The sequence below is a fragment of the Mus caroli genome, chromosome 2 (genome assembly GCF_900094665.2).
Source record: "Mus caroli chromosome 2, CAROLI_EIJ_v1.1, whole genome shotgun sequence".
Classification (NCBI taxonomy): Eukaryota; Metazoa; Chordata; class Mammalia; order Rodentia; family Muridae; genus Mus; species Mus caroli.
Genome location: NC_034571.1, coordinates 15,090,393 through 15,109,023, shown reverse-complemented (window position 1 = coordinate 15,109,023; position 18,631 = coordinate 15,090,393). Strand labels below are relative to the sequence as shown.

At 41.2% G+C, this 18,631-nt stretch overlaps 1 pseudogene; it reads left to right on the top strand.

Annotated features, from left to right (window-relative positions):
* The first annotated feature begins 16,337 nt into the window (after positions 1–16,337).
* On the top strand, positions 16,338–16,654 carry LOC110290551 (annotated as a pseudogene).
* Positions 16,655–18,631: the final 1,977 nt, after the last annotated feature.

Genomic DNA, 18,631 nt, shown 5'->3' with positions numbered 1-18,631 from the left:
ACAATTTTATAACAATTCAGCCCAAAAAATAATTTGGAGAAACCTTAAGAGTCCCATTTTCTGACATTGCTTGCATAGATAGAATTTTTCTGAACAATCTTTTCATCCTTATACTAATGTAACAAACTGTTGTTGACTGTTAAAGCAAACACCATGAAAAAAATACAACTTTCCTACACTTCTTCCCATGAACCCATTTTTTTCCTCTTTGTTTTATTAGTTTAAGGTTCAAAATACAATGTTCTAATTTTTTTCAAATGGTTATATTCTAAATTAGAATTATTTTCTTTGTGCTCCTGGGAATTTATCCAGGGCCATGTGCATGCTAAGTAAACACATCCCCAAACCCAGGCTAGAATTCTTTCTGCAAGCGTTTTCATCTGTATTTCAAGGAAAGGGATTGAGTTAAGGCAAATTTTACAAAATCGTTTCTTTTTCTTGGAGCTGGGGATCACACAGAGAGCTCTGCAAGCTGGGCAAGCGCAGGCCACTGAGCTGCTTCAACAGGCCCATAAAATCTGCTTAATGTAATAAAACCCAAGAAAATATAGTCAACTCTGAACTAGGGTGAAACAGGGAATTGTATTATATAGTCAATTTAGTCCATGAAATTAGAAACCTGGACCTCCGTTACCAGTATTCATGTATTTACTCAGCTCCTCAAGCTTGTGTGTGTGTGTGTGTGTGTGTGCACGTGCTGATAGAAATAGGTCAAATTATTTGGAGTACTTTAAATTAGTCAGAAAAATGACAATTTAAATCATATTTACAGCTCTCTATAAAATACAGGTCAAATAAAAAATTCAGAGAATAATAATATGATGACTGGAAACATATGGGAGGGGGGTAAATCCCAAATACTCTGAATTTTTGTAAGATTTTCTTTTCTTTTTTAAAATTCAGTGAAGTATATTTATTTAGTTAGTTTTTTGAGACAGTCTTTATGTAGTCCTAAGTATATATATAAATAAATATACATAGATGGTATATGATATATAAAATGTATATAGGCCTAAGTATAAAAAATAAGTAAATGTATTTCTTAAATAGTGTAAGAAAATTGTTGGTCTTTCTAAAATAATAATTATGTAATACAGTTATTTGTGGATAGAAATGAAAATGAAGAGTAGTTTTATAAGACAACAGGTACCAATGGAAGAAATATTTTTTGTTTCAAGAATTTCTTTAAACACTATACATTCTCCTTTAAAAGTCTTTCTTGGGCCGGAGACATGGGTTCAATTCCCACCACTCACATGGTAGTTCACAGTCATTTACAACTCCAGTTTCAGAGGATTCAGTGGCCTCTTCTGACCATTAGGCATCAGGCATGCATGGAGTGCCCATATACACATATAGGCAGAACACTCGAAGACATAAAGTAAAACAGATAAATCTAAATAAAGAAATTTAAAATAAGTCTTTCTTTTAGTAACATGCACTAGAAATGTTGGGAAATACTTTTTGATTTCTCAGTTATAACCGAAGGAAAAATATATTACACATACATTTCTATATAGTTTGCAAAAGTTACCTTAGATTGTTTTGATAACAAAATGGATGTAAATAAAATATGTGACATAATTTTTTGTGAGACATTTTAATCAATGATTAAAGAGAATCTTCAAACTGATACTGTTAAATTATTTTCATTTCATTTTTTTATTCTTTATTTCTAAGTTGCTATGATCAATATTTGTCTGTTTATAGAGATGGTGGCATTTAATGTTTAAGTTGAGTCATAATAATGGTCTGTTAAATTAAAAGCAAGAGCAACTATAGGAAAGTAGTCATTTCGAAAGCAAACATCCTGCCACGAAAGGAGGGGGTGGCAGGGCATGTGTCATAAGAAACAGATTCAAATATTTACCTCAGCTACAAGTGTCTGTACATTGACATAAGTCGTTTAAAGAGAAGTTAATTGTATTCACTTAAGCCTTTTCTCTTAGTTCCCTTTATTAGAATTTTAGGGAATAGTATTCAATCTTGATCAGGTTTAAACACCCAGTATCAATATGATTCCTACAGTGGTTGGTAGAAAAAGCCACAGTGGGTGAGAGTGGTGTAACTCTTTGCTTTTCTTTCTCTCCACTTAATTTCCAGCAATAACAGCGCCGAGACTAATTATATATTAATAAATGCTTAGGCCATAAACTTCGGCTTGTTCTCTGACTTGCTCTTATTATCTTTTTTATTCTCACCTGGGCTCAGCTATGTGGCTGGTCTCATCTTGTCTTCTTACATCTGTCTCCTTAGCGAATCTCCAGAGTTCTGACTATTTTCCAGAATTCTCTCTCAACCTGACAGATGTCTCACCTCCTATTTCCTGTCTATGCTCATTGGCCATAAGCTTTTATATTGACAGGTGATGCTTATAAGAGATTCTCTCTACAGAGAGGTGGCTCCGTGGTTTTAAGAACACTGCCTGTTCTTCAAGAAGACCCAGGGTTTGATTTCCAGCACCAGCAAGGTGGCTCACAACCTTCTGTAACCCTAGTTCCAGGGTGTCTTAGGGTTTCCATTGCTGAGAAGAGACACCATAACCAAAGTAACTCTTATAAGACACAACATTTAATTGGGGCTGGTTTGCAGGTTCAAAGGTTCAGTCCATTATCATCATGGCAAGAAGCATGACAGCATCCAAGAAGACACAGTGCTGGAGAAAGAGCTAAGAGTTCTTTATCTTGATCCGAAGGTGGTCAGAAGACTGGCATCCTCAGGTAGCTAAAAGGAAGCTCTCAAAGCCCACCCCCACAGTGATACATTTCCTCCAGCAAGGCCACACCTACTCCAACAAGGCCACACCTCCTAATACGGCCACTCTCTGGGCCAAGCATATTCAAACATCACAGGGGATCCAATCCTAGGACAGCTAGGGCTACACAGAGAAACTCTGCCTTGAAAATATAAATAAATAAATAGAATTAATTTTTTAAAGATTTATTTATTGTTAAATATAAGTACACTGTAGCTGTCTACAGACACACCAGAAGAGGGCGTCAGATCTCATTATGGGTGGTTGTGAGCCACCATGTGGTTGCTGGGATGTTTATTATTAGCATGTGAGAGTACAGATGATATGTGTGGAGCATCATGTGCTATGTGCCCAGGTGGAGGTAGAGACGGCCTGTAAACGCAGTTCTCTTGCCCCCCTTTTATGTGGATTCTGGTGCTTGCAGTCGGGTTGCAAGGCTTGTACTACTGAGCAACCGTGTCTGCTGGAATTTTAATATCACATTTGTTTGTTTATTTCTTTATTTGAATGGGGACTGTATAAGTACGTGCATGTGGGCCCAGCATGTCATGTGTAGATACAACCCACTGGTGCACGTTCTCTCCTTCCATCATGTAGAAGCTATGACATATGCAAATGAGGGATGCATATGACAAATGAAGATTGTCGTATGCAAACATCTCTAAATCCCTATTCTAACCATCTAAAACATGAAAACAAGAAGGTGGCCAATACAACTCTATGCATTATAATGCCGCCCCTTTCTGAGGAAAAACAGTTAGCCAATTTCTGTTAATGACAACTGAATAAGTGATTTAATATTAAGGGAAATATTAAGGTTTAAGTGATAATTTTCAGTGTTAGAATTTATTTGCAGTTCTATGTAGAATGTTGTTTTTCTTTTTCTTTTTAAAGATTATTTATTATTATATGCAAGTACACTGTAGCTATCTTCAGACACACCAGAAGAAGGTGTCCGATCTCATTATGGATGGTTGTAATCAACCATGTGGTTGCTGCTATTTGAACTCAGGACCTTCAAAAGAACAGTCAGTGCTCTTAACTGCTGAGCCATCTCTCCAGCCCCCAATGTTGTTTTTCTAATAACATAATCAGTTAGAGCAAAATTTGTCGAAAAGAGATATTTAGAACCTTTTAGACAACATTTATTCAAAGGGATAATCACACTTTTGGGGGTTGTTTGTTTGTTTGGTTGGTTGGTTTTTGAGACAGGGTTTCAAAACCTAGTTGTGGCTGTCCTGGAACTCACTCTTTAGACCAGGTTTGTCTTGAACTCACAGAGATTCTCCTGCGTCTGCCTCCCGAGTGCTGGGTGCTGGGAGGCACCACCTCCCCCATAAGTCATACTTTTTGAAGAAGAAAATTTTCCTAGCTTTCCTTTACAAGTTTATTTTTATGTTGATAATGCTGTGGATCACTACAGTTGCACCAAATAAGCACCAGCTCTTCTCATGGCTGAAGTTGAGGGGATTTCTGACGGGATGTGGACAGTGGCAAGAACCTTCCTGTCTGTATAAAGACCCCTTTCATCAGGGGAGAGCCTGGCAAGTAATAGCCGCATGTAGGAACCTGTCCGATGATTGAAGGCAGAAGAGAGTGAGGAACTCGGGAAACTGAGTCAAACCCCATCCTGCCTGGCTCCTCTTTATGACCTTGGGCTACAGATATTTTCTCTACACCTCATTTCCCTCAAGTGTACCACAGAGATGACAAAGGTTTTCACAGGTTCTTGAGGAACCTTCCGAAATAATGTATCCATAGTAGTTTCAACCCAATGGCAGAATTCTGTGGTCGTGAATCTGATTTTACCGACATGGATGGCTTCTCAGTTAAGTGCATAACTGTTGTGCATGTGATTCACCATTCGGGGATCCCAAGTTCCCAGTTAGAAACTAAAATAAAAACCTTGGTGGCTACCTAGCGTTGCTTTCAGGAACTCAAAAAAAAAAAAAAAAAAAAAAAACCTGAATCATCTAGCGGTCTTATAATAACACTAATCATGTGATATCCTCTAAGGGCTTTTGGTTGGTTGGTTGGTTGGTTGGTTGGTTGGTTTAGTTTTTCGAGACAAGGTTTCTCTGTGTGGTGCTGGCTGTCCTGAAACTTGCTCCGTAGAACAGGCTAGACTCCAACTTGGAAATTCGCCTACCTCTGCCTCCTAAGTGCTGGGATTAAACGGGCACCACCAGTGCCTGGCTCTTCCAAGGTTTGATGATAATAATTTTCCTCCTTTCCCATCTTTTGATACAATCCTCCCCACTACCCCCAGGAGTCAGAGACCACAGTACCATCAGGCCAGCTTCCTCTAAGCCCCTGCCTCTGAAGAAGAGCTACCAGTTTTTACTCCAGAGTTTTAAAACATAGTTTTAGTATTATTTTAAAAGTGTGTGTGTGTGTGTGTGTGTGTGTGTAACTGAAATTACAGGTAGCTATTAGCTGTCCCGTAATGGATCCTGGGAATTGAACATAGGTCCTCTGCAAGAGTAGAATGTGCTCTTAACCACAGAACCATCTCTCCAGCCCCTCCAGGTTTTCTTGAAATCATTCTTTTGGTTAGTGCTCCCTTAGAAAGACTGAGGGGGAGCAAGTAGGTACAGGTTCTTGTTGTCAAGTCAGGCAGCTTGAATTCAATTCCTGAAACTTACATGGCAGAAGGAAGAAGTCAGCTGACTTGCATGTGTACAAGAGAGTACATGCGCAAGCACGTGTGCACACACACACACACACACACTACATAAATAAATAAATAAATATGCTTTATCATTCTTAAGTCTCAGAAAAAAATCAAGATACATTCATATTCTCTTTAGAATGGTCTCTTATCTAATTTCAAAAAATGGTTCTCACCCTTTTTACTGAGTGAAGTGATCTGTAAATTGTGATCCCTTTTAATCTATTTGAAATATCTTCTACAAAGACTCACATGAGTCCATAAGACACTGAGAAAAGAACCCATGGTTGACAACAATGAGAACTCTCATTCCCTGTGACTGAAGAACATGCCGTTGGGATGGAGAGGCTTAAGCTCTACGGCCCCACAATGTGGAGCAGCTCCTTGAGCACAGGCAAAGGAGAGCAGTAAGGTCAGCACGCCACACTCCCACGCTCAGGGTTGTTTCCCTCGTCTAACACACTCCCCAGCTCCCTTTCGCAGGTGTCATGATTGACACACCTGTGAACACAAAGAACCAATGAATGACTCCACCATCACAGCTTCACCATTCTGTACCATCGCTCAGAAGGGAAGGTTCTGTGTCTGGTTTAAACCTCATGGAAGAGGTTGGGGATGTGTCACAGCTGGGGCCTTGACGGGCCCTTCCTTATTTCTAATACCTCACAGAGAGTATATTCCACTCTCTGATTCTATTCACCACCGATGAATACATGGGTGGCTTCCAGGTTTTTGACAAATATGAATAAAGATGCATGGGCTGATTTTGCTAGGCGGGATGTTCTTCTTTTGTTGGATTCAGTTCAAGTGTGGAGTTGCTGGTGTGTATGACGTCTGTTTCCATAGTGGCCAGGCCACACCATTTCTGCCATCATTGTGTGGTAGTAAGTGAAAGTCCAGCTCTTCACATGCCCTTCTGTAGGTGGCTTTAAGTCATTTTGCCTCCTCCCCTTCGCATCTTTCTAGACAGAATCCTGCTATGTTGCCTGTTTTAATAACTATATAGTGGCATGTTCTAACACTAGGATCTTAAAGTGCATTTTCCCAGTGACTAATAATGAGCCTCTTTTCTCAGTGTTATTTGTAATGCACAGTCTTTATTAGTGAAAGTATATTCAAGTCTTTGGTCTTTACATCAGGTCATTTGTATTATTGAATTGTGGGTGTTCTTTATGGAATTTGCATGCATGCCTTTCATTAGAGGCACTGCAAATATTATTGTGGATCCCTCCTGGGTTGTACTTTCATACTTTCATCGTATCTTCCAAATAAAATACATTTTAATTGTGTAAGTCCAATTTTCGTGATGACTTACATTTTGAAGGCGCATCTAAAAATTGTCCTCTAAGTCATTAGGGATTTCTCCTTTGTTTTATTCTTGAAGTTATCTAGTTTTGATCTTACATTCACATTTGGTGATTAATCTTAAGTAGACTTTTATATATGGTAGAAGATGAATTAAGTTGTTGGGGTTTTTTGTTATTGTTTGTTTCCATATGAATATTTATTTGTCTTTTTTAAATGATTTACTTATATTTTTTAATGTGTGTAAGTATTTTGCCTGCATGTATGTGTAATATGTGCGTGTCTGGTGATCCTTGAGGCCAGTAGAAAATTCCAGATATCTGGAAACTAAAGCTATCGATGTTGGTGAGATGCTCTCTGGGTGCAGGCAACTAACCCTGCATCCTCTGCAAAAGAAGCCAGTGCTCTTATAACCACAATAATGGTTTGACTAATAATGGCCCCTACATGCTCATAGATTACAAGGCTTGGTCACCAGAGACTGACACTCATAGGAGGTGTGTCCCTGGGGGTGGGCCTTGAGCATAAAGCCAGGCCCAGTGGCTTCACTCTACCTGCAGATCTGGATGTAGAACTCTCAGATTCTTTTCCAGCACCATGTCTGCCTGCATGTTGCTGTGCTCTCTATCATGATAATGGACTGAACCTCTGAAACTGTAAACAAGCCCCAATTAAATACTCTCTTATAAGAGTTGCCATGGTCATGGTGTCTCTTCAAAGCAATAGAACACTGACTAGGACAACCACTGACCCATTTTTTTCTGGTGCCAATTTTGTTACCTTTAAGACTGATTTGCACTAAATTATTATCACATTTTTGTCAAAAATCAGTTGACATATTGGGCCTCCTATTTTGTTGATCCATATGCCTACCCATTTGCTAATATTACACAATACTGGCTATTACAGATTTATGTTAAGGTCTTAAAATCAGGTAGTGTGAATTTTCTAACATTTTTTTTCTTCAAGTTGTTTTGATAACTTCCTTTTGCTTGCTTTTCCCACATTATAGAGTAACATCATTGATTTATAAACAATAGCAAAAGCCTATTGATATTTTTATCTTACCTATTGGCTTACTTTAAAACAATCTTATAGCCTAGGCTAGATTGGAGCTCAATATATTGCCAAAGCCAGTCTTGGACTCAGCATGCTGTAGTCTCTTAAGTCATGTGATTATAACTATGCACCATGCTGTCTGGCTTTGTATGACCTTATAACCACACCAGAACTCATTCACTACTTCCGGTAGGTTTTACAGACTCTCGGATTTTCCTGTGTAAATAATTCTGTCTTCTGTAAACAGAAGTAGTTTTATTTCTTTTTTCCAACCTCTAAGTCTTTTATCTCCTGCTCATGCCTTAATACACAGGCAAGGATTTTCAGTATGAAAGTTGAATAGGAACAGTTAATGTGAACATAATTATGTTGTTCATGTTGCTTATTTTCAACTGGAGGGTCATAAATATGAATGTTAACTACATTTGTGTTGGGCTCTAAATATTTTTTGTCTTATTTCATAAAATAAGAAAATTAGGCTTCCTCTGATGAATATTATTAGAAGCTATTTATAATCCCAGCACTTGGGAGACTGAAGTAGGAGAATTGCCATGAGTTTGAGGCCAGTCTGTTTACATACTGGGTTGTAGACCAGCCAACCTCAAAAAAAAAAAAAAAAAGCACCCCTTTGTAACTTTACTTTTTTTAATGTCTATTTTAGACGATGGTTTTTAAACACTTTAACCTTCCTTGGAGCCCACCACCCACCAAAGGTAGTGGGAAAGAAAGGATACGGGGGAAGTGGACCTGATTAGAAAGGTTCTTTGGACAACTCCCCCCTGTGTTGTCTGGAACGCAGCAGTTCAGTTCAGAGGTTAGCAGCAGCAGCTTGATCCACTAGCAAACACTTCACAGATACACCAGTTAGGTAGAGTCAGGATAACAAACATGAATCAGCAGAGGTGGCACTACCTAGCAGAGACAGCCAGGCTTTGGCACAAGTCAGCAGGAGGGACCTAGAGGGATGCCAGGAGAAGTTCTGGCTGTGCCTCTCGAAGGGAAGATCAGCAAAGATAAGAGACCAACAAGCATTGCACAGTGAACTGTACCAGCAAGCCAAGCTCTGGCTCTGTCACTCTGTCCAGTCCTACTTATATCCTCCAAACATCATATGTCCTCCACGTGTCTTGCCTCAACACATGCATCTGTCTCAGCTGACGTTACTCTGTCAATCAGCCCAAGACTGTGGAAGCTGCAAGAAGCAACCAGCACACCACCAGAAGTTTTTTGGTGAATTTATCTCTGTGGAGTCCCAACATATGCAGCTCAACTATGAAATGTAAGGTGGATCAATACATGTGTGTTGTTAGCAAAGAATCTTTTTTTTTAAAGATTTATTTATTGTTATACATAAGTACACTGTAGCTGTCTTCAGACACACCAGAAGAGGGCGGCAGATCTCATTACAGGTGGTTGTGAGCCACCATGTGGTTGCTGGGATTTGAACTCAGGACCTTTGGAAGAGCAATCAGTGCTCTTACCCACTGAGCCATCTTGCCAGCCCAGCAAAGAATCTTTCATCACGTGCCTACTTTAGCAGAACATCCTCTCTCCTGTGTCGCTTAAGCAAAATGTTCCTTCATGTGTGTTGTGGTAAATCTCCAACCCAAATATGCCCTGACAATGAAAACAGGACTCAGTTAATATGAATACATGCTGTGCCCCTAGATTGGGCAGATCTACTGCTACACTACCATCTTCCACATCTATGAGACCCCTTAGAGCTTGCAGTTTCTCTAGGCCATGTGCTTCTGCTCTGCTTTTCTTCTTCCTCCTCCTCTACATCCTCTCCCTCTTCCATTTTCTCCTTCTCTCTCCCCACCTTCTGCTCCACCTTCCCTTTTATCTGCTCAATCATCAGTTCTCCTTCATTTTACAAATTAAGGTGGGAAGTAGGTTTCAGGAAATCACCTGAGTACTAACTCATTCCTTGTTTGAAGCCACTCACAAGAGAACAGAATTAACATCAAATAGAATTAGCCCCAGGGCTATCCACAACACATGTGTTTGACCCAGCAAAACACTATCCAACCAACTTTCCGAAGAACCCTTAAGTTTCCACTTCAAGGATCCAGTATTGATGGTGGTGTAGCAGAAGCCAGAGGCCTCAAACCAGACCAATGACTCTTTGCAATAAATATTTACGAATAAAGACATGTAGACAAAAGGGTATACTGTGAGACATACTGTGACACACTACAGCGCCCATAAAGAGATGGCTTTTTATATTTTGTTTTGTTATTCTTAATTGTTTTTAATTTTTATTTTCTTGGGGGGGGGCAGTTGCCAGGGTGCAGAGCAAATACAAAGGAACAGGTGGATGAGTGGGATTGGGATTTGTGGTGTAAAACTCACAAAGAATCAGTAAAAAGTTTTAAAAGAGAAAAAGGAGGAAAGAAAAAACAGAGGAAAGCAACATACCACATTCCAATCATTAAAGAGAAACCTTCTGCTATGCACTGGGGCAATGGGCAGGTACCTAGAAGACATGACCCTACCCACCAATGGTTCCGGGTCATGAAAATGAGAGTTCATTTGCAAGGAGAGAGCATGGATTGGGAAAACTGAAGGAAATGCTCCTGGAAAGGTAAGCCTAAGAACAAGGTTCTTGTGCTTGTGATCTAAGGGCACAGGTGTCACCTCAGCTGGTAGCATTGTTTGCACAGGTGTCCTCTCATCTCAGCTGGTGGACAGGTGTCATCTCAGCTGGTTGCATTGTCCACATGGTAGTGTTCACATGGTATTGGTTTTGCAGACATGAAAGATGCAAGACTAAAGGAGTCATAGAATCTTGCACTTCAGTTCCAGAGAGCTGGAACAATGTGCTGGCAATGTGTGACAGGTTGTGTGAAGCTGTGAAGGTGAAGTCAAGGTTGCAGTGGAGACTCATGTGTGTTGTAGATGCCACTTCCATCTACCAAGAAAATCTGGACTGGAGTTGGTCCAAGACAGAGGCTGTGTGTGCTGCAAACATGGCTGGAGGGATGGACTTATCCACGTCCTTTGGAGTCCAGATGATTCTGTCACCATTCACAAATGCCTAACATGTGGATTCGAGATTCTCTGATGTGTTTCTGTCTCCCTCTGGTCTGATCATTTTTTTCTATGACCCACTTCCTTGGGAAATCCTGCCTCCCTCCCCTGCCACTGTGACTTCCCCATCATGATGGATGATGCCAAACTGTGAGCAGAAGCAAACCCTTTCTTCCTTTGGTTAAGTATCTCATCACAGCAGTGAGACTAGTAGCTAACATAGCCCACATCCTGAAGAAAGGCTTTTGCTTCCTTCCTTTGAATGAAGGCTTATCTGTAGGGATTTTTAAAATGAGTTACTGAAAGGATATTTATCTCATTACAAATGGATCGATGGATGCGATGCAACATGTTTCTTATTCCTAAGAAATAGACTTGGATTTACTACTGTGCAATCCTGGTGGAAACACAGTGTGGTTGTGGCTACTCTAGACAACAATTTGGCATTTCTTTATATGTATTTTTTTATGTCAGCAATTCCACATATTTGAATTTATTCCACCAAAATTAAAATGTACTTCCACTTCAGTGGGAACTTAAGGGGTCTTTGGAAAGTCGTTAGATGGTGTTTTGTTGAGGCACACATATGAAGGAACATTTAGTTAAAGTGGACATAGGTGTGAAAGGCTAAGGCAGACTCATGAAGGAACATTTCACTGAAGCAGACACAGGAGAGAGAATGATCTGCTAAAGCAAGCATGTGAAAGGACACATGATGAAGGATTCTTTGTTAACAACATGCATGCATTGGTCCTCCCTCACTGTGTAGTTGAGCTGCATTTGTCAGGACTCCATAGAAAAAAATGCACCAAAAAACTTGTGATGATGTACTTCGGTTTCTTGCTGCTTTTGAGGACTTGGGATGATTGGATGCACATGCTGAGGCAAGCCAAGGCACATGGAGGACACATGATGTTTGGAGGGTATAAATAGGACTCCACAGAGTGGTAGAGACAGAGCTTGGCTTGCTGGTACAGCTAGCTGTGCGATGCTTGTGGGTCTCAAGTCTTTGCTGATCTTGGCTTCCCTGAGAGACACAGCTGAGAATTTCTCTTAGTGTTCCTCTATGTCCCTCCTGGTGACTCGTGCCAGGGCTTAGGCCTGGCTGTCTCTGCTAGGTAGTGCCACCACAGCTGATTGGGGTTTGCTATCCCAACTCTACCCAACTGTACTGCTGGTGTATCTCTGAAGTGTTTGCTAGTGGATCTAGTTGCTGCTGCCTGATGACCTGTGAACTCAACTGCTGATTTCCAGACAATACAGATGAAAGTTGGTCCAAAAAACCTTTTTAAACAGGTCTACTTCCCCCATATCCTTTTTTTTTCCCACTACCTCTGGCAGGTGGTGGGCTATAAGGGAGGTTAAAGTGTTTAATAATTATCATTAAAAATAGGATTTGAAAAAAATTAAACTACATTTCACAGAAACTCAGCCCGCAAATCTTTATACAGGTTTTACTTATAACTGTCAATAACTAAAAGCCATCCATATGTTCATCAGCGCTGGATGAGGCACAGAGTGGTGTATCATATAGTGGGAAGTAGTAGAGAGCAGAAAGGGACTGCTGATGTGCCGACAGTGGCAAATCCCCAGGTTGTTATATGAGGTAAAACCAGACACAGACTGAACGATTCCGTTTGTGTGATGTTCTAGAAATGGTGGATTGATAAAGAGGCAGAGAAGCTCCGGTGGCTCCCTGAGGCTCTGATACTCAGGTGTGCTTCCGAACCCATCCCTTCTCAGCCCAGCCCAGGGTCTGTGGGCTAACAAAATTCATCACTGGGCTGATTTATATAAAAGTGGGTGGAAATGAGACTTAGGAAAAGGGAAGATTAAGAAGTAATGTGAAGTCACTGTCTTGGGGAGAAAAGCATCAGTCCACAGTTACATCATGAGTCACCAGGTGAATGTACTGACTGTCCTCTACTTTATGGCTCAAGGTGTTTGTCTTCATAGCTCTTCACATGGTTGAGGTTCACAAGCAAAGAAAGAACGCAATCCACCGTTCCAATAACACTGCACGCCTAAAGGTCCTATCTACATAGAGCTTCTGGAATTCTTAAAATGGCTACAGTAGTAATTAGTAAGAGATTACCTCCATGTATGCTCCAGTTTTTCTTGTGGCTGGAGAGACACCTCAGTGATTAAGAGCATGCATTGCTCCTCCCGAGGACCCTAGTCCAATTCCTGGCCCTCATCTGCAATCTCATTGCCATCAGGTTCAGAATATCCAATGCCCTCTTTGGGCTTCCTTGGGCACATAGACTCATGTGCACCTACACACATCTGCATAAATAATAAACACCTTTTTCAAAGAGAATGTTTCCTTAAAGTTTATTTAGTAGCAACTTTTAGTAGCCAATAATATTCATGTCAGAGAACAGTGAGGTAACTTTCTTTCCGTCTTTCTTCCTTTTTTCCTTTCTTTCTTTCTTTCTTTTTTTTTTTTTTTTTTTTTTTTTTTTTTTTTTTTTTTTTTTTTTTTTTTTTTTTTTGAGACAGGATTTCTCTCTCCTGGAACTCACTCTGTAGACCAGGCTGGCCTCTCCTGAATGCTAGGATTAAAGGCATGCACCACCACTGCCTGGCCAAGGTAACTTTCTTAAACTAATGATGTGAAATCACAGGTTTGAATCGTTTTTTGTTTGTTTGTTTGTTTGGTTGGTTGGTTGGTTTTTGTCATTTATGACTTTTGACTTATTGTTCAGCAGTACTGACTTGTGTGCTCCTGGGGCAGACTCCTTAGCCTCGTTAAGCTCAGTTTCCTAATTCATAAGAATAATGGGCATAATATTTATTTCCTTGTTGGGTAAGGTTATCATGTCAACTCAATATAGTAATCTTTAAAATGCTCAGTGGCACAGGCTCAGAATCTAGGAGCCTCTTAACTTCTATTTCTTAAGCAAAACCTACTAAGAGTTTTAAAAGTACCTGCTGTCATTTGACAAAGGACCATAAAATGCCTCAGCAGGTGTCTAATCTCACCCATTGCAAAATTGTCATTATTAACTAGGAACCCACAGATTGTATCAACAGTGAATCTTCCTCTTTGAATTCTGTTCTCTTTTTCTCGTAGGGCCTTGCTTTGTGCCTCAGGCTGGTCTCAAATCCACAAACCTCCTGCTTCAGCCCCCCAGGTGAACAGTGCACTCAGCTCCTTCAGTGACAAGCACGGTCGTGTTCACCACTGAGTCCCCGTCCCCTTTATACTGCATCCTTTAAAGCATGGCAAATCCTAGGCACTAATGAAATGTTCACTGAATAAATATTGTTTTTTTCTGATCATGCCTCCAAATTTTAGAGTTACCAGTTTTTGTTTGTTTGTTTGTTTGTTTGTTTCTTCTTCAACTTCAAGAGCCCATTGGAATAAGACACTCCCAGTTAAAATCCCAGCAAGTTTCTTTTTCTTCTCTGTAGAAACAGAGAGCTGACTCTAAAATTAATGCAGACCTGCAAAGGATGAGATATACCTTACAAGACCTTGGCAAAGATGGGACTGGGGGACAGTTTTGCAGAAGGCCCAGATTTGATTCCCAGCACCCACATGGTAGCTCATAACCATCCATAAATAACTCTAGTTCCACAGGATCTGGTGCCATTTTCTGACCGTCATCAGCACCAGGCACACATGTGGTGCATAGGTGCAGTCAAAACATTCACACACAGAGTAAAATAAATACATTTAAAACGATTGTGAAGAACATAGTTGGAGGAGATTCGCTGTTGGGAGCCAGGCCTTTTGTGGTGATGAGAATAATGTAATTCTTGTGGGTAGGTAGGCAACCTGCTCATTCAGAACAGACTAGAAAAGCAGTAACTCTCTGTGTGTGTGTGTGTGTGTGTGCGTGTGTGTGCGTGTGTTATCTGATTTATGATTTGGGTGACACTGCAGGCAATGAGAAAAATATTGATATTGGATCAGTTAGATATTAACAAGGAGAAAAAAAGTACCTATGCCCTACACCAAAAATAATCTCCCGATAGCTTGCACACAGACAACAGTGCTTGCCAAGGGAGGAAATCTTTTTGACACTGCCAAGACGGTTTGCCAACCATACAAACAGGTAACCACACCAAAACCATAAAAAGAAGATTTGCCAAGGCTATATTAAAATAAAAAAGTCTGTTCATCAGAAGAAGCCCTTAGGAGAATAAAAAGGAGCTGTGTGGTAGGGTACCTGTATCCTCAGTGCATAGTCAGATGCATGATGCAGGAGAATCAGGAATTGGAGACCCGCCTGGGAGGCATTAGCAAGCCCCTGGCGAGAGACAGGGGGCAGGGGTGGGAAAGAGAATTTACAAAAGAAAAGGCTAACAATACTCTGACAAAGGAAGCATCCAGAATACATAAAAACTACTATAAATCAAGGAAAAGAAACAATACCAACTGGAAAATGGTCAAAAGACTCAGACATTGACAAAGATGATGTAAAAAAGCCCAAAGAGCCTTTAAGAAAATGATTAATTCCATTAAACAATGGAAAACTCAAACTAAAACCATATTACTTTTACCAAATATTTAAAGACTTAGCACCACCCTCTTTAGAATAGAAGAAAACACTAAGCCATTCTGTGTGGCCAGCACAATTCCTGTGGAAACCAGGAGGATGCAGGTGAAGACATCTTCAGACCAGTACTCCCCACGGATAATCAAACAGAAACCCTCAACAAATTGGGCTTCAAACCTAACAGCGTATACCTAAGAGAAGTATACACTCTCTCGTATGGATTGGCTTATTGTTGTTGCTGTTGTTTTTGGTTAGGGTCTCACCACTTGGCTAAGGAAAGCCTCAGACTCTCAATCTTCCTGTCTCCAGCTCATGAGTGCTGGAATTTCAAGAATGTGCCACTATACCTGGTGTGTGAGTTAAGTAGGGGTGCAAAGGTGGTTCAAATCCAAGATAATCAGTGCACTACAACACGGGATGAAGGGAAAACACACACACACACACACACACAGAGAGAGAGAAGAGATACAGAGACAGATGGATACCCACAGAGACAGACACAGACACATACAGAGAGACAGAGACAGACACATACAGAGAGACAGAGACAGACACACAGACACAGAGAGACAGACACAGAGAGAGACAAACGGAGAGACACAGGGTGAGAGGGAGAGAGACGAGACCCACAGTTGTTTCAATTGGTTTAATTAAAAGAAAAAGACCTTTGACAAAACCCTTTTGTAAAACAGAAAGGGTTTGGAAGGATGACAAAGTTAACAAAGTAGGGAGACAAGAGACCTGCTTATTGTGCTAATGGGCACTTTTACGCAGGAGTCCTCCCGCGGTAGAGTATGTGCCTTGCAGGCACAAGGCCCTGGGTTTAATTACTAGCACTGCAAAGAAGGGGAAACATGTTTGTGAATGACTTAAAGCTAAGGTTGTCCTCAATGGTGAAAGATACATTTTCCCAAGATTAGTAACAAGATAGAGGAATTCATTACACTCTCTATTATTCAATGCTTCAGGTTCTAGGAAGAGCGTTAAGGGACATCAGGACTTCAAGATGGGGTTGCTCGTGCCATTAAAGAAGAAGCTCATGGGAGTCAAACTTGGAGAGCTGCCGAGCTGGATCATGATGCGGGATTTGACCCCCAGTGGCATTGCAGGAGCCTTTCGGAGAGGGTATGACCGGTATTACAAGTACATCAACGTTCCGAAAGGCAGCATCTTGGGGATTAGCATGATCCTGGCAGCCTGCATGGTTTTCCAGCTACTGCATTTCTTACAAGGAACTCAAACATGAGCGGCGACACAAGTACCACTGAAGAGGGGTTGCTGGAGGGCATTGCATGGCCGAGCATAACTGCCTGCCCGACTCCGACCTAGGAAGATTTCAACTGGCTGAACCTTCATATTTTGACTGAGAACTACTGTTCAATAAAAGGTGACTGGTTCACGTACAAAAAAAGAAAGAAAGAGAGAGAGAAGGAAAGAAAGAAAGAAAGAAAGAAAGAAAGAGAGAGAGAAAGAAAGAAAGAAAGAAAGAAAGAAAGAAAGAGAGAGAGAGAGAGAGAGAGAGAGAGAGAGAGAGAGAGAGAGAGAAAGAGCTAAGGAAAATGTAACAACAAAGCATATCTAATTTGCAAACAAAGAGAAGTAGAAGATTTGTAATGAGAAAGGTCATCAGAAGCAGGGGTATCAAAGATTGCAAAACTAAGCATGGCAACTAGAAGGCAAATTCTCGAAGCTGCAAAGTGAGAGGTTAGCACTCAATAAAACAAGCTTGGTTTTATTCTTTTTTTTTTTTTTTAGATGGGGTCCTGCTATGTTCCCTAAGCTTGTCATGAGCTTCTGGGCTCCACATATCTACTGCCTCAGCTTCATGAGTAGCTGGGATTCCAGATAGCTAGGATTCTCCTGCACCTAGCCGAAGTACTGAAGCCGATCTTCTATAAACCAACAATGAACAGACCAATACAGAACTTAAGAAAATAATTCCAAACTTATGTGTGAAAAGTTGAAAGACAAGATGTTATTTCCATGTGACCTGGTAAAAGAGAGCCAGAATAAAAAAAACACATGGACTGGCGCTGCAAAGATGGATCAGTGGTTAAGAGCACTGACTGCTCTTCCAGAGATCCTGAGTTCCAATTCCAGCAACCATATGGTGGCTCACAACCATCTGTAATGGGATCTGATGCCCTCTTCTGGTGTGACTGAAGACAGCAACAGTGTTCTCACATACATAAAATAAATAAATCTTAAAATTAAAAAAAAAAAGCAGCATAGACTGTTTTCCAGAGAGAGAGAGAGAGAGAGAGAGAGAGAGAGAGAGACAGACAGACACAGAGATAGACAGGAACAAAAACAGACATACAGAGAAAGACAGGGACCGGGCATGGGGGAGAGGGGGCAGGCATCAGAAATTCACAAAGGTGGGATATCTGAGAAGGAAGAAAGCAAGAAAGCTCCAGTGATTGTATCCCCACTGTGTTTAGGGAAAACTGAAGGAGCTTCCAGAATAAAAGATAAGTTAAATAGCCCTAGTGACTAGAGACCAGGAATTCTACCTCCAGGACCAGCCCACAGTCCTGACAAACCTCCAAAGGAGTTGTGGGTTTCAGTGAGAGGATGAGGTCCCAGAGGATAGGTCAGCAGTGAAGAGGAGGCCTGCTTTGTCACTCTGTGTGACTCACAGGGCAGAGGCCTCCTGCAATCTGGAGAGAGAACCTGTTTTTCAAAACTGAGCTGGAAAATGGGAACTGGTCACAAGACAGGAAGCCTGAATTTCATCTGCATGGCTGAAGGTAAGGGACAGCTTTGGGAGGCACTGATGGAGAGTGGCAAGGTCAAATGCTTAAAAGCTCAGAATGCAGATGAGGAGACATTCCATCAGCAACCAAGAATAACCTCGGAATGGAGAGGCCCAGCCTGATCTCAGAGAGAGCAGACTAGAGACTCAAGCCCAAGCAGGTCTCTTCTCAACCTCAGCTGCACCCCTCCGGCGGGGCCTTTAATAGGCTGGAGGCCTTGAAAGGACATAGTGACAAATCCTCTGCCTGTATCGCTGGCAGTGCTGTGCTTGCAGGAGGACCACATTTAGAGCTCTGTGGAGGGCAAGAGGAGTGTGAGGCTAAGCACAGCCAGCAGAGGCTCTTGGAACCCAGAGAAGGGGGGCTAGTAGTGTTGAGCCTCCTTTGGCAAAACTAGGCAGTTGTCCAATACAGGCTCCAAACCAGCATAAGCCATAGGAAAGACACATCTACAAGAACTATTGAAGGGACTGCTCCAAGCCTCCCTCCTTTCCTCCCTTCCTCCCTTCCTTCTTTCCTTTTGTCCCTTCCTTCCTTCCTTCCT